The sequence below is a fragment of the Rhincodon typus genome, chromosome 30 (assembly GCF_021869965.1).
Source record: "Rhincodon typus isolate 14 chromosome 30, sRhiTyp1.1, whole genome shotgun sequence".
Taxonomy (NCBI): Eukaryota; Metazoa; Chordata; class Chondrichthyes; order Orectolobiformes; family Rhincodontidae; genus Rhincodon; species Rhincodon typus.
In genome coordinates, this window is record NC_063361.1 from 32,951,296 (window position 1) to 32,976,271 (window position 24,976).

The 24,976-nt window shown below is 44.6% G+C and overlaps 1 protein-coding gene across 1 annotated transcript in view; it reads left to right on the plus strand.

The window, feature by feature from the left end:
- LOC109913574 (sickle tail protein homolog) overlaps positions 1-24,976 on the plus strand; it is a 111,617-nt gene that overhangs the window by 350 nt on the left and 86,291 nt on the right. The gene's annotated exons all lie outside the window — the stretch shown is intronic.

Consider the following 24,976-nt stretch of genomic DNA (forward strand, 5'->3'; position numbering starts at 1 on the left):
TTGTGGTGGTGGATGGGGTCAGCAGTGTTGTGGTGGTGGATGGGGTCGGCAGTGTTGTGGTGGTGGATGGGGTCGGCAGTGTTGTGCTGGGAGATGGGGTCAGCAGGGCTGTGGTGGTGAAGGTGATTGTAGAGATATTTGTTAACACCCAAATTAGCATTCACCTTCAAATGATTCCAATTTCTTTACCTTCTAACTGAATAATGAATATTTTCTGAAATTTTATGGATATAGTATTTTCATACTTCAAGTCACTTTATCAAATATTTCTAACCCTCAACTGTTTCTTTGAGTCTGTTTTGAGACATTACAATCCATTGTATTGATTACAGGTATGTTACACTGTGACAGATTGCAATTGTGTTGAAGTGGGGTGTGTTAATATGTCCCATTACACTCCCACTGATTTCAGTGATCTTTCAAAACTACAAAACTTTTCAGTTGAATGTAGTAGGATTACAGTGAGCTGATTACAAGCAATGAATGGAAAATAAACAACAAAAAAATGCTGGAAATACTCAGTGTACCAGGCAGTTTCTGTAGACAGAAAATTTCAGGTCAATGACTTGTCAAAGGTACTGATGAAAGCTCTTTGATTTGAAACATTAACTGTTTTTCTCTCTCTGAAGATACTGCCAGATTTGCTGAGTATTTTGTCCATTTTGTACATTTATTCATGATTTCCGCATTCTGCACTAATGTTGATTGGGCCGCAGCTAGACTATTGTGTGGAGTTCTGAAATCCACATTATAGGAGGGATGTGATAGCACTGGAGAGGGTGCCGAGGGAAATTTACCAGGATGTTGTCTGGGCTGGAGAGTTTTAGTTACGAGGAAACATTAGACAGACTGAGGTTGTTTTCCTTATAGCAGAAGAGACTGAGGGCAGACATGATTGAGATGTATGAAATTATGAGGGGCATAGACAGGAAGGAACTTTTCCTCTTGGTGGAGGGATCAATGACCAGGGGGCATAGATTTAAGATAAAAGGCAGGAGGTTTAGAGGGGATGTGAGGAAAAGTTTTTTTTTCCGCCAGGGGTTAGTGGGAATACTGGAACTCACTGCCAGTAAAGGCGGTAAAGGTAGAAAACCTCATAACATTGAATATTTATTTTCATGTGTGCACATTTGATGCCAAGGCACACAAGGCTATGGGCCAAGTGCTGGAAAATGGGATTAGAATACGACGCCGACGTAGCTCCGCCCACCACCTCCACAGCCAGCAGCTCCAGAGGAGACAGCAGCACCCAGCCCTGCCGAGTCTTCACCATCCCCCCAGACCTACCCCTTACTGAGGACGAACGGTCAGTCCTCAGTAAAGGGCTCACCTTTGTCCCCCTCCACCCACAGATCAACGAATACCGCTCACGCTTGGACATAGAGCAGTTTTTCCGCCGCCTCCGCCTCCACGCTTACTTCTTTAACCGTGAACCTAACCCTCCCTCTACTGACCCCTTCTCCCGCTTCCAACACACCCCCTCCTCCTGGGCACCACCCCAAGGCCTCCTACCCTCCCTCGACCTCTTCATCTCCAACTGCCGTCGAGACATCAATCGCCTCAACCTCTCCACCCCTCTCACCCACTCCAACCTCTCCCCCGCAGAACGTGCAGCCCTCCGCTCCCTCCGCTCCAATCCCAACCTCACCATAAAACCCGCGGACAAGGGAGGTGCAGTTGTAGTATGGCGCACTGACCTCTACATCGCCGAGGCCGGACGCCAACTCTCCGACACCTCCTCCTACCGCCCCCTTGATCATGACCCCACCCCTGAGCACCAAACCATCATCTCGCAAACCATCCACAACCTCATCACCTCAGGTGACCTCCCACCCACGGCCTCCAACCTCATCGTTCCCCAACCTCGCACTGCCCGCTTCTATCTCCTTCCCAAAATCCACAAACCTGAATGCCCTGGTCGACCCATTGTCTCCGCCTGCTCCTGCCCCACCAAACTGATCTCCAACTATCTCGACTCCATTTTCTCCCCCTTGGTCCAGGAACTCCCTACCTATGTCCGTGACACCACCCACGCCCTCCACCTCCTCCAGAACTTCCAATTCCCCGGTCCCCAACACCTCATCTTTACCATGGACGTCCAGTCCCTCTACACCTGCATTCCCCATGCAGATGGCCTTAAGGCCCTCCGCTTCTTCCTGTCCCGCAGGCCCGACCAGTCCCCCTCCACTGACACCCTCATCCGCTTAGCCGAACTCGTCTTCACACTCAACAACTTCTCTTTCAATTCCTCCCACTTCCTACAGACAAAGGGGGTAGCCATGGGTACCCGCATGGGCCCAAGCTACGCCTGCCTCTTTGTAGGTTACGTGGAACAATCCCTCTTCCGTACCTACACCGGCCCTAAACCCCACCTCTTCCTCCGTTACATTGATGACTGTATCGGTGCCGCCTCGTGCTCCCACGAGGAGCTCGAACAGTTCATACACTTCACTAACACCTTCCACCCCAACCTTAAGTTTACCTGGACCATCTCTAACACCTCTCTCCCCTTCCTGGACCTCTCTGTCTCCATATCGGGCAACCACCTAGAAACCGATATTCATTTCAAGCCCACCGACTCCCACAGCTACCTAGAATACTCCTCCTCCCACCCACCTTCCTGCAAAAATGCTATCCCCTATTCCCAATTCCTTCGCCTCCGCCGCATCTGCTCCCAGGATGAGGCATTCCACTCCCGTACATCTCAGTTGTCCTCGTTTTTCAAGGACCGTAACTTCCCCTCCTTGGTGGTCGAGAACGCCCTCAACCGTGTCTCCCACATCTCCCGCACCTCATCCCTCACACCCCGTCCACGCAATAAAAACCAAAAAAGAATCCCCCTCGTCCTCACGTACCACCCCACCAACCTCCGGATCCAACGCATCATCCTCCGACACTTCCGCCATCTGCAATCCGACCCCACCACCAAAGACATCTTTCCCTCCCCACCTTTATCTGCTTTCCGGAGGGACAACTCTCTCCGTGACTCCCTTGTCCGCTCCACACTCCCCTCCAGCTCCACCACACCCGGCACTTTTCCCTGCAACCGCAGGAAGTGCTACACCTGCCCCCATACCTCCTCCCTCACCCCCATCCCAGGCCCCAAGAAGACTTTCCACATCAAGCAGATGTTCACCTGCACATCTGCCAATGTGGTATACTGCATCCGCTGTACCCGGTGTGGCTTCCTCTACATCGGGGAAACCAAGCGGAGACTCGGGGACCGCTTTGCAGAACACTTACGCTCGGTTCGCAACAAACAACTGCACCTCCCAGTCGCGAACCATTTCAACTCCCCCTCCCATTCCTCAGACGACATGTCCATCCTGGGCCTCCTGCAGTGCCACAACGATGCCACCCGAAGGTTGCAGGAACAGCAACTCATATTCCGCTTGGGAACCCTGCAGCCCAATGGTATCAATGTGGATTTCACAAGTTTCAAAATCTCCCCTCCCCCCACCGCATCCCAAAACCAGTCCAACTCGTCCCTGCCTCCCTAACCTGTTCTTCCTCCCACCTATCCCCTCCTCCCACCCCAAGCCGCACCTCCATCTCCTACCGACCAACCTCATCCCGCCCCCTTGACCTGTCCGTCCTCCCTGGACTGACCTATCCCCTTCCTAACTCCCTACCTACACTCACCTTTCCTGGCCCCATCCCCGCCTCTTCGACCTGTTTGTTTCCTCTCCACCTATCCTCTCCTCTATCCCTCTTCTATCCGCCTCCCACTCTCTCCCTATTTATTTCAAAACCCCCTTCCCCTCCCCCTTTTCTGATGAAGGGTCTAGGCCCGAAACGTCAGCCTCTCTGCTCCTATGATGCTGCTTGGCCTGCTGTGTTCATCCAGCCCTGCACCTTGTTGTCTCGGATTCTCCAGCATCTGCAGTTCCTACTATCTCTTAGAATAGTTAATGCTTGTTTTTGACTAGCACAGACTTGATGGACGAAGGAGCCTTTTTCTGTCCTGTAGATCTCTATCACTGTTTGACTATTTTGTATAAATTGAATGAGGATATGTTAGAGGAAGATTTCATAGCTGTTAAAATGAGTGCAACTGTGTTAGTGAGATCACAATCCCATTAAACAGAATGGATCTGTTAGAGTGAGATTATAATCCCACTGAATTGCATAAATCATTGTTACTAACTCATTGAATTGAATGAAATCATGTTAATTTAGTTTAAACGAGACATCTAGAAACAGATTATATTGATGTCCTGAGACTGGGTCAGGAGGAGGAGAATCGAGACTGTTCTGCACTCTACAGGATAGTGTTGCTGTCATGGCAATTGACAACTGAATCTGTGTTCAGGCATCCACTGGGAATGTTTCCATCACAAATTTCACAGGAACTACTTGTAACTGTACTTGAATATGTTGATTCATTTTATGGTGGGTTGGGGAGCTGGAATGATCCTACTTTATGGATATGACAGTGTTAAAATGGAGTGGAATTGGATGGGTTACTATTAATCATTAGGGAGAAGAGTAAGGATTCTGTGAAGTGATGGATATGAGAGAATGTTACAGAGGTTGAGGCAAGGCTTCAGCTGCAGTTAGAGATAGTAGGAACTGCCGATGCTGGAGTCAGAGATAACAAGGTGTGGAGCTGGATGAACACAGCAGGCCAAGCAGCATCAGAGGAGCAGGAAAGCTGACGTTTCGGGTCTGGACCCTTCTTCAGAAATGGGGGAGGGGAAGGGGGCTCTGAAATAGCTACAGTCAGATGTCTGTGTATACTGCACATAAATATATCTCACACAAGGACAGAGTCAGCTTCTAATTAACAGTGAGCCTTCCACTGCCAGGTTCAGTGACCATCCTGATAGATAACCCAACAAACAGATCAGTGAGACAGGCAGCTGTAGATTTAATAATTGCTAGATGGCATGGAGTGAGCAGCCCACAGTGAGGTGTGCGGGAATTTCCTTGCTGTTTCCCTGCTTAGATTTTTAACCTCATTTTATTAAGAAAAAGAAAACTCCAGAGGTTAAAGGAGTCACAAAATTCCAGTCAATGTTCATGGAATCGAGGCCATACCTTAAAGGGACGTTGCCTTCTGGACAAAAGGAAATGCTTGAGAAAAGGAGAGATGTCATGCACCTTTCATGTTGTAGAAAACGTACGAAAGATCCATTGCCCTGCGTACTTTATAGCACAGTGTTGTCAATGGGGTAAAGAAAGGATTGACAATTGCCCTTACAAGAAAACACAACCTCAACTTTTCTTTTCAAACTTGTGTTTGCTTTGTTTCCCTTGGCAACAGAATGATTCTGAAATGAATGAAATTGAGAGGCCAGGTTTTTGTAAATTGGGTTTGTATTTCCTTAAATACAAGAATTGAGTTGGTGATCTAACTGAGGTGTTTCTGATGATGAATGGATTTGGAGAGGGCACGTGGAGAGAAGCTGTTTCTGCTGTTAGAGGGAGAGGGTGGAGGGGTTCAGAATAAAGGAAAGTATAGCTTTGAAATTAGAGTGAGGTCATTCAGGGCTGATGGTAGGAAGCTCTCCTTCACTCAAAGGGGAGTGAAAATCTGGAACCCTCTCCCCCCGAAAACCCCCCTGAGTCTGAAGGTTATTTGGAAATGTCAAAACTGTGATCACTAGATCTTTATGTTTGGCAACGATATTTAAGGTACCTAAGCACAAGGATGGAGTTAAGATATAGATAGGTCATAGCCGACGTGAATAGTGGAATCGGATCAAGGGACTGAATGGCCTCCAGTTCTTGCTTTGTGTTTGTTTCATATTGAAGTGTCACGTGTAACCATCATCGGGGATTGTTGTCAATGGGATTTCAGCAAAGGCTGAACTGAGTGGCTCAAGTCTAAAATGCTTTATATCCCAGGAGTGCAACCAATGCATTATGTGCACATCTTCCTCTCTAGTTTGGCTTCATGATAGAAATTCTCTAATGTCTGGAGACTCAGAAACATAGAAGCAAGAGTAACCCATTCAGCCCATCAAGCCTGTTCTGTAATTCAATTGGCTGAGCATTGTTGCATTAGGTAATGGTTCTGAAAGGGTTTACCTTGAAACTGAATTAGCTCCACCCAGCCTGATGATGTAACACAGGGCTTTAAATCAGCTAGTCTAGCATGAAGTCCTGATGGAGACATCATCCTTGGCTCCTGAAAATTGTAATTATGCATAACTGGTTCATATCAATTCTATCTATTGTTATAGAGTCATGGAGTCATAGAGCTGTACAGCACGGAAACAGACCCTTCGATCCAAGTCGTCCAAGCTGACCAGATATCCTCAATGAATCTAGTCCCATTTGCTAGCATTTGGCCCATGTCCCTCTAAACCCTTCCTTTTAATACACCCATCCAGATGCCTTTTAAATGTTGTAATTGTACCAGCCCCCACCACTTCCTCTGACAGCTCATTCCATACATGCACCACCCTCTGTGTGCAAAAGTTGTCCCTGAGGTCCCATTTAAATCTTTCCCCTCTCACCTTAAACCTATGCCGTCTAATTTTGGACTCCCCCCCACCCTGGGGAAAGACCTTGTCTATTTACCCTATCCAAGGCCCTCATGATTTTATAAACTTCAATGAGGTCACCCCTCAGCCTCTGACAGTCCAGGAAAAATAGCCCCAGTCTGTTCAGCTTCTCCCGATAGCTCAAACCCTCCAACCCTGGCAATATCCTTGTAAATCTTTTCTGAACCCTTTCAAGTTTCACAACACCCTTCCTTTAACAGGGAGACCAGAATTGCACGCAGTATTCTAATAGTGGCCTAACCAATGTACTGTACAGCCACAACATGACCTCCCAACTCCTACACTCAACGCACTAACCAATAAAGGCAAGCATACCAAACGACTTCACTATTCTATCTACCTGTGACCCCACTTTCAAGGAACTATGAACCTGCACTCCAAGGTCTCTTTGTTCAGCAACACTCCCCAGGACCTTATAATTAACTACATAAGTCCTGCCCTGATTTGCCTTTCTGAAATGCAACACCTCACACATATCTGCCACTCCTCGGACCATTGGCCCATTTGATCAAGATCCCGTTGTACTCTGAGGTAACCTTCTTACACTGTCCACTACACCACCAATTTTGGTGCCATCTGCAAACTTACTAACCATACCTCCTATGTTCACATCCAAATCATTTATATAAATGACAAAAAGCAGCAGACCCAGCATAGATCCTTGTGGCACAGCGTTGGTCACAGGCCTCCAGTCTGAAAACCAACCCTCCACCACCACCCTCTGTCTCCTACCTTTGAGCTAGTTCTCTCTCTATTCCATGTGATCTAATCTTGCTAACCAGTCTACCATGCGGAACCTTGTTGAATGCCTTGCTGAAGTCCATATCAATCACGTCCACTGCTCTGTCCTCATCAATCCTCTTTGTTACTTCTTCAAAAAACTCACTCAAGTTCGTGAGACACAATTTCCCACGCACAAAGCCATGTTGACTATCCCTAATCAGAGCTTGCCTGTCCTTCAGCATTCCCCGGCTTTTCCTGACCACCTTCTTAAATAGTCGCACCACATTACCCAACCTTCAGCCTTCTGGCACCTCACCTGTGGCTACTGATGATACAAATATCTCAGCAAGGGGCTCAACAATCACTTCCCTAGCTTCCCACAGAGTTCTAGGCTATACCTGATCAAGTCCCAGGCATTTATCCACCTTTATCAATTGTAAGACATCCAGCACCACCACCTCTGTAATATGGACATTTTTCAAGATGTCACTATTTATTTCCCCACGTTATCTATCTTCCATATCCTGCTCTACAGTAAACACTGATGCAAAATACTCATTTAGTGTCTCCCCCATCCCAGGGTTCCACACATAGGCAGCCTTGCTGATTTTTAAGAGGTCCTATTCTCTTTCTGGTTACTCTTTTGTCTTAATGTATTTGTTGAATCCCTTTGGATTCTCGTTAACCCTATTTGCCAAAGCTATCTCATGTTCCCTTTTTGCCCTCCTGGTTTCCCTCTTAAGTATACTCCTACTGCTTTTATACTCTTCTAGAGATTCACTTGATCCCTGCTGTCTGTACCTGACATATGCTTCTTTCTTATTCTTAACCAAAACCTCAATTTCTCTAATCATCCAGCATTCCCTACACCAACCAGCCTTGCCCTTCACACTAACAGGAACATACTGTCTCTGGACTCTCATTATCTCATTTTCGAATGCTTCCCATTTTCCAGCCATCTCTTTACCTATGAACATCCATCCCTAGTCAACTTTTGAACGTTCTTGCTCAATACCATCAAAATTGGCCTTCCTCCAATTTAGAACTTTAACTTTTAGATTCGGTCTATCTTTTTCCATCGCTCTTTTAGTAGATAGTAGAATTACAGTCACTGGCTCCAAAGTGCTCCCCCACTGACACCTCAGTCACCTGCCCTGCCTTATTTCCCAATTGTACAAGACACTACACTTTGTTATTTAGGATAATATCCTCTTCTTGCTAAAAGTCTCTAATGGATTGTCCTTTATCACTGATACATGGCCAGGCCCTTAAACTCAGATTAGAAAGAAGCATTGATGGTAGTTAACCATTCTGACCACAAGTGGTTTGTACCCAGTGCCCAATGTGACACTTATTTACCTGTACTATCTTCATTTCTCTTTATACCACTAATCTCAGAAACCTATCAATTTCTGTCTTGAACTTCTGCAATGACTGAGCCCTCTGGGGTAGAGAATTCCAAAGATTCGCCCCTCTCTGAGTGAAGAAATTCCTTCTCATCTCTGTGTCAATCCTCAAAGGTCCAGCCCTTATGCTGAGACTATGTCCATTGGTTCTAGATGCACCAGCCAAACAATTTTGTCACACCCTGTAGGCACTTAATAAGTTTTCATGAAATCACCTCTCATTCTTCCTAAGTCTGGAGAAAAGAGACCAAGTTTTCGCAATCTGTCCTCATTTAACAATCCAAGCATCCCAAGTATTAGCCTGGTGAGCCTCCATTGACCTTCACAATGACACGCATATCCTTTCTTGGATAAAGTGTCCAAACCGAGAGACAATACTTGTTAACATTACAAAGGTGAATGCCAGCTGAGCCAATATGAGTTGTGGCCATCACATTTGCTATGAAATGTCAGATGTCCTGCAATGTGAAGGAGAACAAAGCACCTTGCCCAAGTGAAAGATACATGGAGGAGGGAGAGGATGCGTGACACACAAAGCAGCACTGTGTGGCAATATGCAGTGTAGCTATACCTATGCCAATCTAAAATGAAAACAGAAAATGCTGTAAAATCTCAGCAGGTCTGGCAGCATCTGTAAGTGGTAACAGAGTTAACTTTCCAAATCCAATATGACAACTCAAAGATATTTCTAGCACATTTTGTTTTTATTTCCAGTTTCCAATATCTGTGATGCTTCACTTTTACCTGTTCATTCTGTTCCTCTAAACTTGGGCTGGGTCTGGGAAGCCACTTAACACTATCTGGTAATAAGATGGAGCATTATTTTTCATTGTACTCAAAATACTTACTTCACCAACTTTTTAAGCTCCAAAATAAATTTGAAAGGAGAACAAAACCTGCTACGAGAATAAGGTGGGTGGTTCATTTATCCAGCAGTTCTGAATTACCCGTCATGTCCCAGTTTCTATTGTATAAATCTCAATAAAGTCCCACATCCAGCATCTCCTTAAGCATGGCAAGCTACAGTTTCTTCATGAATAAAAACCAAAAATACTGGAGAACCTCTTCTTCAGAAGAAGCGTCATACTAGATTCAAACGCTACATAGAAACATAGACAATGGGAGCAGGAGTAGGCCATTCGGCCCTTCGAGCCTGTGCCACCATTCAATATGATCATGCCTGATCATACAATTTCAGTATCCCATTCCCGTTTTCTCTCCATACCCCTTGATCCCTTTAGCTGCAAGGACCACATCCAGCTCCCTCTTGAATATATCTAACAAACTGTCCCCAACAGGGAGAGAATTCCACAGGTTCACAACTCTGAGTGAAGAAATTCTTCCTCCTCTGTCCTGAACAGCTTGCCCCTTATTCTTAGACTGTGACCCCTGGTTCTGGGCTTCCCCAACATCAGGAACATGTTAAATCTGCCTCTCTCTCCACTGATGTTAGCAGACCTGCTGAGTTTCTCCAGCACTGTCTGTTTTTATCTCAGATCTCCAGCATCTGCAGTACTCTGTTTTTTATCCAAGTTCCTTCATTATTTCCTCCTGGTGCTTAAGTTCACCTTCATTCCTCTTCTCTGCACTGTCTGCAGTATTTGTCACTCTTGTGTCCTGGCAACCAAACTGGTCAAAGTGTTGAATGCATGGCTCAGCTACAGCGTTACATGGATTTAGCATGATTTCCTCTGCCTTGTGTTCAGTTGGTTTATCAACGTAGCTCACCATCCTACCTGTTCGGTTAAAGAGATTTACCAGCTTGTTACCAGATATGGAAAGGTTTGAGTTATAAAGAAAGGTTGGATAGGCTGTAACATTTTTTTACTGAAGCGTAAGAGGCTGAAAGGTGACCTTATGGAAGTTTATAAAATCATGAGGGGTATAAATAGGGTTAATAGTGGGTGTCTTTTCCCTAGGATGGGTGATTTCAAAACTAGGGGGCATATTTTTAAGGCGAGAGGAGAGAGATTAAAAAAGACATGGGGGGGCGATTTTTTTTTTTACACAGTGGGTGGTTCACATGTGGAATGAACTTTCAGAGGAGGTGGTGGATGTGTGTACAATTACAATGTTTAAAGGATATTTGGACAATTACATAAATAGGAAACGTTTGGAAGGGTAGGGGGCAGGAGCAGGCAGGTGGGACTAGTTTAGTTTGGGATTATGTTTGGCACGGACTGATTGGACCAAAGGGTCTGTTTCTGTGCTGTATGACTGCAACAGTTGCCTGAACAGTTCAAGTGTTGTTATGTCTTTGTACAACTCATCCTTGGTTTGATGTTGCTAGAATTGTCCCAGAATTGAAGATTAATCTCCTGGACAAAATATTGAGCAAGTCAAGATAAAAATCACAAGGGCATTATGTGTTGTTGACTCATTTTTCTTGAACACTTGCAATATTGAATACAAAGATATCAGTGAAAGTGAAGAAGATTAATTCCATTCAACCAAGAAAGAGAAATATTTGCTGCTTAATTGGCTTCTGAAAGCAAAATGCAAAAAAGACATTAAACTGGGGAATGAATGGCAGTAGCTTGGAATGGTTTATGATGGAAGGTCATGTAATGAAACCTCCCAGAATAAATCCAGCGAAAGTTGACAACACTTTCGTGGGATTTTCAATTCTGTTCATGGAGTAGAGTAACTGCATCACTCAATTACTCATTGTTTGAAAGCTCACTTTTATCTGAAATAGACTTGTTCTGCCTAATAACAAATTTTACTTTTTTAAACAAGCTCAATTGAGCCTTATTTTTTGTGAGTGTGAGTATTATGGTCAGGCTGCTGATATTGGCATGCCCCCAACCTCCCATATTTCGGGATGTGCTGGAGCAGGTGCCTGGGAAGGTGGTGGACTGGAGATCAAACCTATTTAATGTGTCTGTGCTGTCGAAAACCCACATGGTAGGAAACTGAAATACCCAGCCAAAACCCTCCAGAACTCCTGAGCTCTTGCCCTTCTCTAGCACAAGAGGTCATAGTCTCAAAATTAGGGGGGCCAGATTTAGGACTGAATTGAGGAGGAACTTCTTCACCTAAGGGGCTGTAAAGCTGTGGAATTCCCTGCCCAGTGAAGTAGTTGAGGCTTCCTCATTGAATGTTTTTAATGCTAGGGCAGGTAATTTTTTGAATGGTAAAGGAATTAAGGGTTATGGTGAGAGGGCGGTTAAGTGGAGCTGAGGTCATGAAAAGATCAGCCATGATCTCATTGAGTGGCGGAGCGGGCTCAATGGGCCAGATGGTGTACTGCTCCTAGTTCTTATGTTTGCTACTTTAGCATAAAAAGTGTATCAGTACCTCTGTTGTGTGAAACCTCTCATCTCCATACATCTTTGGGAGACTCTTTGTGTGTCCCTTTCATGGCTTTGACATCTTTCTGAGAGCACCCAGCCAAAAGGGAGTTGCAGTATTTGAACTACATTCCAGCCAATAATGTTGATGAGTTTGGAATTACAACAACAACTTATATTTACATAATAAACAAAAACCAGAAGAACTGCAGATGCTATAAATCAGAAACAAAGACAGAAATTGCTGGAAAAGCTCAGCAGATCTGGCAGCATCTTTAGAGGAAAATCAGAGTTAACGTTTTGGGCCAGTTCTGAGGAGGGGCCGCTGGATCTGAAACGTTAGCTCTGATTTCGGTCCGAAGATGCTGCCAGCTCGGCTGAGCTTTACCCGTAATTTCTGTTTTTGTTACATTTATATAATGCCTCTTTTGATGCAGCACGATATCCCAGGGTGCATCAGCAACAGTGTCATTGGACAGAGATTGACACTGACTTTTGAGCAAAAAGGTTTTAAATAATCTCTTAAAGGAAGAGAAAAAGAGATGAGAGAGCTGCACTGTCCTCCTGTTTGTTTTTCTCCATTTAAATTCTGACAATTAATAGCCGCTTTAATACATCTCAAGTAACAAATGTCTTCAAGCTGCATATTCTTTCTCTAATTGCCTAAATTCTTCGCTTTAATTTCAACTGAATGTGTTGTGAACTATAAGGCAATCTGCAAGCAGTGTTTGTTAAAAACTCAAACCAGGAGCTCTGGATCTGTCCATCATTTCTTCACCGCTTCACAGTGCCCACAGGTCTCTTGCTTGCTGTGGTTGTTATAATCCCACAAACAGTAACATAATGACCAGATGATCCAATTTTTATGATGGTTAAATATTAAACATAAGAACTCAGGGAAAATTACAAACAGAAAGTGCTGGAGAAAACCCAGCAGCTCTGCTGACATCTGTGGAGAGAGAAACAGAGTTAATGTTTCAAGTCTGATATGAGTTGTATGGAAACAGACATTTCAATCCAACTTGTCCATGCTGACCAGATATCCTGAATTAATCTAGTCCCATTTGCCAGGATTTGGCCCATATCTCTCTAAACCCTTCCTATTCATGTACCCATCCAGGTGCCTTTTAAATGTTGTAATTGTACCAGCCTCCACCACTTCCTCTGACAGCTCATTCCATACACGCACCACCCTCTGTGTGAAAATGTTGCCCTTCAAGTCTCTTTTAAATCTTTCCCTTCTCACCTTAAACCTATGCCCCTCTAGTTTTGAACTCCCCTACCCTGGGGGGAAAAGACTCTATCCATGCCCCTCATGATTTTACAAATCTCTATCAGGTCACCCCTCAGCCTCCGACTCTCCAGGGAAAATAGCCCCAGCCTATTCAGCCTCTCCCTTTCACTCTTCTTCAGAACTCAAGGAAGTCACCCTGTAATACTTTGCTTAGCAAACTCTGCTCCAGAGGATAGACCTTTCCTCAGTTTAGCAATGCACCCAGAGGATTACAGTGCAGTGCTGATGGGTCAGCCTCGGCTTTCGTCCTGAAACTTTACACAGCACTTGAACCCACAACCTTGGACATAGGAGACGGGAGAATCACCAAATGAGCCCAAATCCTAACTCATAGATATTTTTAATTATCGTCTTCAGAGACGTTATTACACATCCCTGGAGCAGGTGGGGCTGAGCCTGGGCCTCCTGGCCAAGAGGCAGGGTAACTACCACTGCCCCACCTTAATTCTTACAAGTACATTGTAGCATCAGTCAAACAGCCAGAAACACACTGGGTGCAGTTCATTCCTGCGATACAATGTTTAATTAACCAATTATTGCAGCCACAGGGCAAACAGCAAGAAGCATATGGAGCAGTGAGTTGAATTACAAGTTACCTTGTTTCTGTATTATTCGTTGTTAGCTAAGATATCAGGTGATGACCAGGCCGCACTGGTACTAATTGTAAACATAATCTTTTTAGTCGGAAAGTTATGGGTTACTGTTCCACTCAAGGAATCAGTGTAACGTTGTTGAGAATGTGCTTCCTATTCGTTGCTGTCCTGACAGAGTCTTTCAGCTTGATGATAAAGATCCAAACAGACCAATGGAGACCAGCTCTTCTTCCTCAACCAACTGTGATATAGGAACATAGGAACAGGAATAGGCCATTCAGCCCTTCGAGCCTGTTCCACCATTCAGTGAGATCATGGCAGATCCACGGCCTAACTCCAGATACCAGCCTGGTCCATATCCCTTAATGCCTCTACTTAACAAAAAAAGTCTTTCTTAGATTTAATACTGATAATAGCTGATCTCCAGCATTCACTGCCATTTGTAAAATAATGTTCCAAACATCTACCATCTCTTAAGCAATTAATATAAATCCTGGTGATGTAACTGATCACGTGACACTGATATCAGTCAGAGAGAGACACCAGTCCACAGTGAGTATGTGAAGTGAGAGGTATAGCCTATAGCATGATAGAATCCCTACAGTGCACAAAGAGGCCATTTGGCCCCATTGAGTCTGCAACAATCCTCCCATCCAGACCGAGCCCCCACCCTATCCCTGTAACCCTTTATTTACCATGGCTAATCCACCTACCCTGCACACTGTCGGGCAATTTAGCGTAGCCAGTCCACCCTAACCTGGGCATCTTTGGACTGTAAGAAGAAACTGGAGCACCTGGAGGAAACCAGACCACCCAGAGGAAACCCACGCAGACCCACAAGGAGAATGTGTGCAAACTCCACATAGACAGTCACCCAAGGCTGGAATCAAACAGGGGTCCCTGGTGCTGTGAGGCAGCAGAACTAACCACCGTGCCGCCCCTAAAAGACTCTACACCAGAATGCTGTGTTTGAGAACCTATTTTGTACAGATGTATAATAAAGGAATGTTACAGTAGATTGGGAGTTGAGGAACCTTCCTTAGTGATAAAGGAACAAGGAGCCATCAGGACAGAGTCAGTGCAGACACCCACAATCCGAAATATTCCAGATCTGTATCTCAATGTGTGGGTAGCAGTATTGGCTTAAAGCACAAGTTAAAATACAACAGGATTAAAAACAGATTAATTCATCCTATTTGCTGCCTAGCTATGTGTAAATTGGCTGTTGCATTTGGCTAGTGAACAAGAGTGAATGCAGTTCAAAAAAAAATTCTCTACGTGTGAAATACTCGATAAATCCTGAGGATGTTATGAGAAACAAACATGTCATTTAATCTCAGAGTTACTGATATCAAAATCCCTTGATGGACATAATTGCAACATACTTCTCACTCACCTAATAGATTGTAAAATACAGCATGATATATTGTTGGCCCCAGCGCAGTTCCATATTGTGGATTTTCCTACCTGGTGTTATCTGAGGACTATGATTAGGGACCTGTCCAATGGAAGAAAGCACACTGTCAGATTTTAGTTCAAATATAAAATTGCTTCAATCCAATTCCTAAGTTTAAATAGAATCTGTTTTTGTCAATCACCCTATTATGAAGCTTGCTGGTAATTGCTGCATGCTGTTTTTGAACTGACAGGCTTGTGTAATTAAACCTATGGCTTTCTAAATTACTTGCATCCTACACCTTCAAACAACAGTGTGTGTTTGAGTTCAGCCCCATGCAGGAGGCATTGGAAATGATAGGCAGTGTGAGTGAGAAGATCAGTCAAACAACATGGTTTCATGTTGGTCCATTTTGCACAGGCAAAGTTTCCAAAATGTGATGACTAATCCAAATGTCCTTATGATCAGCCACCAACATCCCATTGCTCGTTCCCAATCTATGATACAGAGGTGCCGGTGTTGGACTGGGGTGGACAAAGTCAGAAGTCACATGAAGCCAGGTTATAATCCAACGGGGTTGTTTGAAATCACGAGCTTTCGGAACGCTGCTCCTTCATCAGGTGAATTTCCAACCTATTGCCCACAGACAAAACACCCAGTCAACTACCATAGATTCCGCGAGTGTGGGAGGCTTGATTTTAGTTCATGTTCACTGAACAGCCTTTTGCCTTCACAATGCTAGTGCAGAGATCAGCAAATGAGGAACCCAATCGTGGGACATGGTGTTTGAGAGTTGAGACTGGGCAGAAGCTCAGAGACTGCCCAGTCCAACAACAACCAGAGCAGAGCCAGAGGGAATCCAGACACTACTCTCTGTAACCCTGAGTTTGTCCAAACCTACATCATCTACACCTGGGCATCCATCACCCCTGTGCTTGTTGAACTCCTAGGCTGTGTTAGAGGAGAGAAATCAGGACAGAATTGGAGAAAGGGTGGGGCAGGGCAGGGGGCGCTGGTGGGGAGGCATGGCTGGACAATGAAGGGTAAGAGGTAATACGTGGGGAGATTCTGGGTCTTCAAGTTAGAGGGGAGAATCTGGGAAAAGCCTTTCCAATGGTTTAGAACAAAGGACAGTACAGCACAGGAATGGGCCCTTTGGCCCACGACGTTGTACTGAGCATGACACCAAATGAGAACAATCCCTTCTTGCTGCCCTTGGTCCATATCCCTCCATTCCTTGCATATTTATGTGCTTATCCAGAAGTCCTTTAAACAACCCAACTGCATCTGCCTCAACCATCACCCCGGCAGTGCGTTCCAGACTCCTGCTACTTTCTTGTAAAAAATGCTTGCCCTTCTTGTCTCCTTTGAACTTTCCCCCCTCTCACTTTAAATGCATACCCCTATTATTAGACATTTCAACTCTGGGAAAAGATTCTGATCTTCAACCCTATCTATGCACCTCATAATTTTACAGACTTCTATCAAGTCTGTGCTGCTCAGGAGAAAACAACCTGAGTTTTTCTAGTCTGTCCTTATAGCTCATACCCTCTATTCCAGGCAGCATCCTGGTAAACCTCTTCTGCACCCTCTCCAAAGCCTCCACATCCTTCCTGTAATGTGGTGACCAGAATTGAACATAATACTCTAAGTGTGGCCTAATCAAAGTCTTATAAAGCTGCAACATGACATTCTGACTCTTGTACTCATTTTCCAGACCAATAAAGGTAAACAAGACATACGCCTTCCTTCCTACCCTATCTACTTCGTGGCTACTTTCAGGGAGTTATGGACTTGAACCCAAGATCCTTCTGTACGTCAATGCTGTTCAGAGTCCTGCCATTAACTGTATACTTTTTCTTAACATGTGGCCTCCCAAAGTGTAGCACCTCAAACTTACCCAGATTAAACTCTATCTGCCATTTCTCCACCCATGTCTGCAACTGATCTATAGCCTGCTGTATCCTTTAACAACCTCTACACTATCCACAACTCCACCGATCTTTATAAGATCTGCAAACTTACTAACCCACTCATCGACATTTTCATCTAAGCCATTTATATGTATCACAAACAGCAGAGGCCCCAGTACGGATCCCTGTGGAACACCACCAGTCACGGACCTCCAGGCTGAAAAGCGCCTTTCCACCACTACCCACTGCCTTCTGTGGACAAGATAATTCCGAATCTACGTGGCCAAGTCACCATGGATCCCATACATCCTAATCTTCTGGATAAGCCTCCCGTGAGGGACCTTGTCAAAAACGTTACTGAAATCCTTGGACACAGCATCCACTGTTGTACCCCCATCAATTACCTTAACACCTCCTCGAAAAATTCAATCAAGTTAGTAAGACATGACCTGCCCTGCACAAAACCAATGCTGACTGTCCCTAATTAGGACATGCTTTTCCAAATGTGCACAAATCCTATCCCTAAGAATTCCCTCCAATAGCTTCCCAACCACTGATATGAGATCCACAGTCTATTACTTCCTGGATTATCCCCATTTCCTTTCTTGAACAGAGGAACAACATTAGCTGCTGGCCAGTCCTCCAGGACCTCTCCAGTCGATAGTGAGGATACAAAGATCTTGATCAAGGCCCCAGCAATCTCCTCTCTCGCCTCTCTCAGCAACCTGGGGGAGGCACAGTTGGGCTCTGGGATCTTATCCATATTAATGCTCTTCAAGAGATCCAACACCACTTGTTTCTTGATTTCAAAATGCCCTAGCATATGAGCATGCCCCAAACAAATCTCTTTTTCCTCCCTATCGTTCTCCTGGGTGAATACCGATGCAAATTACTCATTTAGAATCTCACTCACTTCCTCTGACTCCAAGCACAAGTTCCCTCCTTCATCCTTGAGTGGTCCTACCTTCTCCCCAGTTGTCCTTTTTAACCCTGCTTGCCAAGGTCATTTCATGGCCCCTTCTTGCTCTCCTAAATCCCTACTTGAGTACTTTCTTGCTTTCTTTATATTCCTCATGGGCTTATACAACAGAATGGCTTGTTAGATCATTTCAGAGGGCAGTTAAGAGTCTACCACATTGCTGTGGGTCTGGAGTCACATGTAGGCCAGAGATTTCCTTTTCTGAGTGAAGTGAGTGAACCAGATGAGTTTTTCCCCAACAATCAACAATGATCATCGTTAGTCTCATAATTTCAGATCTTTATTGAATTCAAATGTCACCATCTGCCAAGATTCAAGCCCAGGTCCCCAGGACATGGCTGGGCTCTCTAGATTTAATAGTTTAGTGATAAAACCACAAGGTCATTGCCTCTCAGGCTTGCATCAAAAGAGGAGAAACCAGGCAAAGGCCTTGGAGGAGAGGAAATTGATGGTGAATTGAGAGGAAAGGTAAGGGGAGACCAGGATTGGAACTGATGGTATGTGGGGTGGAATGGCCATTATTGTTTAGACAGAGGTAAGGCAACTAATGGTGATAACAACAATGGAGTGAAAGAAAGTATCACAAAGATTTACTGAAGAGCAGGGAAAAGAGAATAGAAAAGAAAGTTTCAACTTGAGCAGGAGACTAGTGATAGTTTGAAGAGATGGGATAAAATGAGAGCAACAGTAGTAATATTATGAGGGGGTTGGGGGAAAGAGTGTCAATGGGAATATTGGGAGGGGGTTGGACAGTCAATTGGAATATTAGGAGGGGGTTAGACTGTCAATGGGAATATTGTGAGAGGACGGGATGGGGGCTTTAGTTAGAGTGTCAATGACAATGGCATTTAGCAGATCTTACATAACATCCCCCTTTGCCACTATGTAATTAAACAAATTCTCTCAGTCATGGATTATATGTTGCATAATGAAGTTGGCTTTAAATATGAAGAAAAATAGTTAATGTCCAAAGGGCAAAGATATTGTTTTCAAAGTGAGATCGTCCTCTTAATCCCCAGAAAATTGCAATGCCCCCATTCATTGTCAACTTGAAAACTGGGAAATGTGCCATATACTTTTTCCAAATCAGATGAGACTGGAAGAGCTGAATGGCCTATTGCAGTTCCTATGATACTGTGTCTTTCAGGATTGAATATTTTTTATTCATTTACACAATGTGGATTCTGCTGGATGGGCCAATATTTATTGTCCATCCCTTACTGCCTTCAAGAACTCCAGCAGCTCGGGCTGCAATATTCACCCACGGGGCTGTTAGAGAAGGGGTTGCAGTGCTTTAACCCAGCAACAGTGAGTGAGTGGTGATAGATTCCCAGGATGGTGAGTGGCTTGTAAAGAAACCTGCAGACAGTGGTGTCCACTGCCCCCCACCCCCATCTTGTCTTTTTAGCCTAGTGCTGCTTCTCAAAGTTTTATCCGACTGTCGCCCCATTTCAAGGCTTGGAGCCCCCTGAGTGGGCAGTGAGAGGAGGAGAAATCCTATTAGAGCCAGAGGAGAGGGTCAGTCATTGCCACCTCAGAGCCTATAATCCCAAAATTTCAGCCCTGGCCCCAGCTGGGGTCCTGAACCCACTTTGGGAAGCACTGTCCTTGGCGATAACAGTTACAGTTTTGATGGAAGGATTGTACCGAAGAGGGTGATGTAAATTGTTGAAGAGCTGATGAAGTGCCTTGTTTATTTGTACGCTGTACCTGCAGCAGTGACACCTAGCCAAGCTGAGAATTAAGCGCATCCCTGACTAGATTAAAATGTTCATCACGAGCAGAAAGAGATTGCATTTATGTAACACATCCACAGAATATCAAAACAAAACACTTCTCAACAAATAATTGCTTTTGAAATGTTGGCAGCCAATTTGGTAGTTGAGGGTAAATGTTAGGTGAATTCCCAACAGATAGATAGGGCCTGGGTTTAACGTCTCATCTGAAGGATGAAATATCCAACTGTACAGCTCCTCTCAGCTGGAGTGTCAGTTTGCATTACACAAGTGAGGCCTGAACCCCCACAAACATCCATCTCAGAGGGAGAGTGCTACCACTGACACTTCTGTCATGTCGGTTTAATGTTCGTTTTTACAAAATGAAGGGATGTATCTGAATATAGAAATTCTGATGCATCACTAATAAATTCACAAAATTAATGCAAAGCACTAGTATGTTCCACAAGCAATGTGTTTAATTCCTTCCATGAGGTAAAGTCAATACGTTTGTATAATGCTACATCATAAATTCCTAAAGGGGGTTAATGTTTATATATAAATTCAACAGCTGCATAGTTTGCAAATGCAAACGAGTTGCACTAATACAATGCCTTAATATAGTAAATATCATGAGCTACTTCACTCGGACAAAATACGACACCAAACCACATGAGAAGCTACTAGCAGAGATGGCTAAGATGCTTTGGTGCTTTTTTCATTCATTGGCTGGGCCAGCATTTATTGCTGTTCTCTAAGTGGCCTTGAGGAGGTGGCAATGAGCTGCCTTCTTGAACCACTGCAGTCCATGTGCTGTAGTTACAACCGCATTGCTGTTGGGAAGCAAGTTTTCATTCCTTTTAAACTGCGGAGCATTTGAGAAACCAAGTGGCTTGTGAGACCTTTTCAGAGGACTGTTTAAAGTTAAACATATGATTTGATTTGATTGATTTTATTGTCACATGTACTGAAAAACAGTGAAAAGCTTCATTCACGAATGGTACAGGCAAATCACAGCAAGCAAAGGATGTACAGATCAAAAAGACTTAGAGGCATACAGGTTACATTGTAGGTTACATTATTTGAGGCTAGATCCCAATCAAAAGTCTGATAACAGCCAGAAAGAAGCTGTTCCTGAACCTGCTTGTGCGTGTGTTCAGGCTTCTGTATCTTCTGCCTGATGGAAGAGGTTGTAGGAGGTCATTACGGGGTGCGATGGGTCTTTGATGTTGGCAGCCTTTCCGCGGCAGCGAAACGTCTAAGTGGAGTCCATGGATGGAAGGTTGGCGCCTGTGATGGTCTGGAATGCACACACCACCTTCTGTAGTTTCTTACAGTTCTGGGAAGAGCAGTTGCCATACCAGGCCGTTATGGACCTGGACAGTATGCTTTCAATGGTGCATCTGTAGAAGTTGGTGAGGAACCTTATGGGCATGCCAAATTTCCTGAGCCACCTGAGGAAGAAGAGACATTGTTGTGCCTTCTTGACTGTTGCATATATGTAGGAAGTCCAGGACAGGTCGTCAGTTATCATCACTCCGAGGAACTCGATGCTCTTCACTCTCTCAATTGCGGTTCTGTTGACGTAGATGGAGGCATGTTCTCCTTCTTTCTTTCTGAAGTTGATGATCAGTTCTTTAGTTTTGCTGATGTTGAGGCACAGATTATTTTCATTGCACCACGTCATCAAGCTCTCTATCTCCCTTCTGCATTTTGACTCGTCGTTGTTAGATATCCATCCCACTACAGTGGTGATGTCAGCGAACTTGTAGATGACGTTCCTTCAGAATTTGGCAACACAGTAGGTGTAAAGGGAGTACGGTGTGTATGATTGCAGATGTTTCCCCGCTATACAACCCAAACTTTGGGTCCAATAGGTAGATGACACCTTCGTGATTATCAAGTGCACAAGACTAGAAGAAACCCACCAACACATAAACAACATCCTCACCGGAACAAAATTCACAAAAGAAGAACAAAACAATAACCAACTACCCTTCCTATACATAATGGTAGAATGTTACAACAACGGGGAGCTCCAGACTAGCGTATACAGAAAGACCACCCATGCTGACCAGATACTTAATTATTCCAGCAACCACCCCAACACCCATAAACGAATCTGCATCAGGACATTATTCTAATGAGCCACAACACACTTCAGCAACCTGGAGTTGCACAAAGCAGAACAGGAGCACTTATACGGAGTTTTTAAAAGGAATGGATACCCAAAAAGCACAATCCACTGTTACCTTTGCAACAGACCACAACAAGAAGACATAACCCAGCCAGACACACCAGTCACCCTACCGTACATCAGAGACATTTCAGAGATGACCACAAGACTACTCAGACCCCTAGCTATCAGGGTAGCCCACAAACCAACAACTACCTTGCGACAGCTACTGACAAACGTGAAAGATCCCATACCAACAACCAATAAAACTAATGTAATATACAAAATACCACGCAAGGACTGTGAGAAACATTACATCAGCCAAACTGGAAAAAAACTGACAATAAGGATACATGAACACCAACTAACCACCAAGAGATACGACCAATTCTCACAGGTCTCAATACACATGGATAAAGAAGGACACGAATTTAACTGGGACGACTTATTCATCATTGCACAGGCCAAACAGAGACATGCCAGGGAATTCCTGGAGACCTGGCATTCCAACTGGAACTCTATCAACAAAAACACTGAACTGGACGCAATGTACTGAGAAACAGAACCGGAAGTGATGCCAACCACCCCAGCAAACTGAGGCATATAAATAACAAACGGGACAGAACACCAATGCTTTACCAGAGGCACACTGACGATGTTACCGAGCAGGGTGACGAAATGTTTGTAATCAAACCCACAGGCTCGGCAAGCAAGTCTACAACCTCATCCACAGCTCGAGCTACAAATCTTCTCAAAAACTTTAAAGGGAGTACAGTAGGGGCTGAGGACGCATCCTTGGGGGAGGGGCTCCAGTGTTGAGTGTTATTGTGGAGAAGGTGCAGTTACCTATCCTCGCTGATTGTGGCCCATGGGTCAGAAGGCTGAGGATCCAATTGCAAAGGGCAGAGCCGAGACCAAGGTGATGCAGCCTGGAGAGATCAGTCTGGGGGGGATAATGGAGTTGAAGGTGGAGCTGTAGTCAACAAGCAGGAGTCTGATGTAGGTATGTTTGTTGTCCAGAGGTTCCAGGGATGAGTGCAGGGTAGGGATATGGTATCCTGTGTCGTCTTGTTGTGTCGGTAGGCAGACTGTAGGGGATCAAGGCAGGCTGGGATACTGGAGTTGATGTGGGCCATGACCAGCCTGTCAAAGCACTTCATGATTATTGAGGTCAGATCCACTGGGTGGTAGTCATTAAGGCACGTTGCCTGTGTTTTCTTAGGTACGGGGGATGATGGTGGTCTGGTTTGTTGTTGGCTTGGAGTTCAATGTAGACCAGCCAAGGATGGAAGATTTCTTTCTCTAAAGGACATTAATCAATCAGATGGGCTTTTAACCACATCTTGGATGATTGGGTGTTCACTCTGACTGAGACACACATTGTACTTCAGATTAATTCATGGAACTTAAATTCCATCAGTGGCATTGTGGACTTGTCCCCATCTCCCCAAAGAATTAGCCTGGCCCTGTGGATGAGGACACTGCTGAAATTATCACTGTACCAGCATCACCCTAAATTCAACGGGATAGGTTTGAAGTAGGAGAGGAAGGGTCAGAAGCAGAGAGCATTAGGAGTGAATTGTGGAACTAAGGTCCAGGATGGTTGAAAGCAGAATCACTAAGGCTGGGGAGGAAAATGAGGGATCGTAAGAGGCCAGAGTTGGAGGGATCTCAGAACATTGTGTGGCCGGAGGAAATTACAGAGACAGGGAGAGTGAGGCTATAGAGGGATATGGAAACAAGGATGAAGTGTTGCTTAACCAGGAACCAAAGTAGGTCTGCAAGTATGTGAGGCGATGGAGGAATAGCACTTGCTGTTAGAATCCATCCAGGGGGACTACAGCCAAAGATAGAACAGAAGAAACAGGAACAAAATTAGGTCATTTGGCCCTTTGAACCTGTTCTGCCCTGGCTGCATCCTACCTCCAATCTTCCATATCCCTTGATTTCTTTGGTTCAAAAACAAATCTATCAGTGCCTATCTTGAATGTAAGCATAGACTGAACTTCCACAGCCTCTTGGGTAGGGAATTTCAAAGACCCGTCCCTCTCTGAAGCTCCCAGGTAATCGGGCTGTTGATTTTAAGCAGAGAGAGACGCACGGGATTATTTAGAGATTATTTAGAATTGCCATCAATAGTTTAAAACAAAAATAGAGTTTGTTCTGCACCAGGAAACTACACAGCAGATGTTCCTACACGTACGATTCTAGGAAATAGGGGCAGGAGTAGGCCAGTCGGCCCCTTGAGGCCCAATAGATCATGGTGAAGCTTTGATCACAAAACCATTTTCCAAAATTATCCCACTACCCTTAACATCCAGAAATTTCTGTCTTAAAAAGAGAGTTAGTAATTGAGCTTGCACTGCCCTCTGGAGCAGAGAATTCCAAAAATTTCATCCCCCCAGTCCACCCCCGACCCCACCCCAAACTGAGCCAGGAAATTCCTCCACATTTCAGTCTGTTTGATTTGCCCCTTATTGTAAATATGTATCCCCTGGTTATAATTCCCACCACCTACCCCATGATGGTCAGGGAAATTTGATTCAAATTCAATTTAAATGAAATGAAATTAAAGCAGCAAAGATTTAAAATAAAGTTGGATGTAAGAGAGAAACAGTAGTAGAAATTCATAACAGGTCAGCCAGTGCCTGCAACAGCAAATGCAGATAGAGGATTGGACCTGTAGTATTAAACTTTCCATTTCTATTGAAGATATTCCTGGAACTGCTGTGTAATTTCACCATTTGGTGTCTTTTCTGGTATTTCTTCTCCACAGGCAGGTTTAATTAATGTGAAAACTTCCAAGTCTGTGAGGATGTAGTTACATTGTTGATCTACCTGCTGAGAGAATGATAGAAATGGCAGGAATGTTCAAAATTCTGTGCTGCTTTGTGTCATCAGTTCACACACACACACTCCCACACACACACACTCCCACACACACACCCTCACACTCACACACACACTCCCACACAC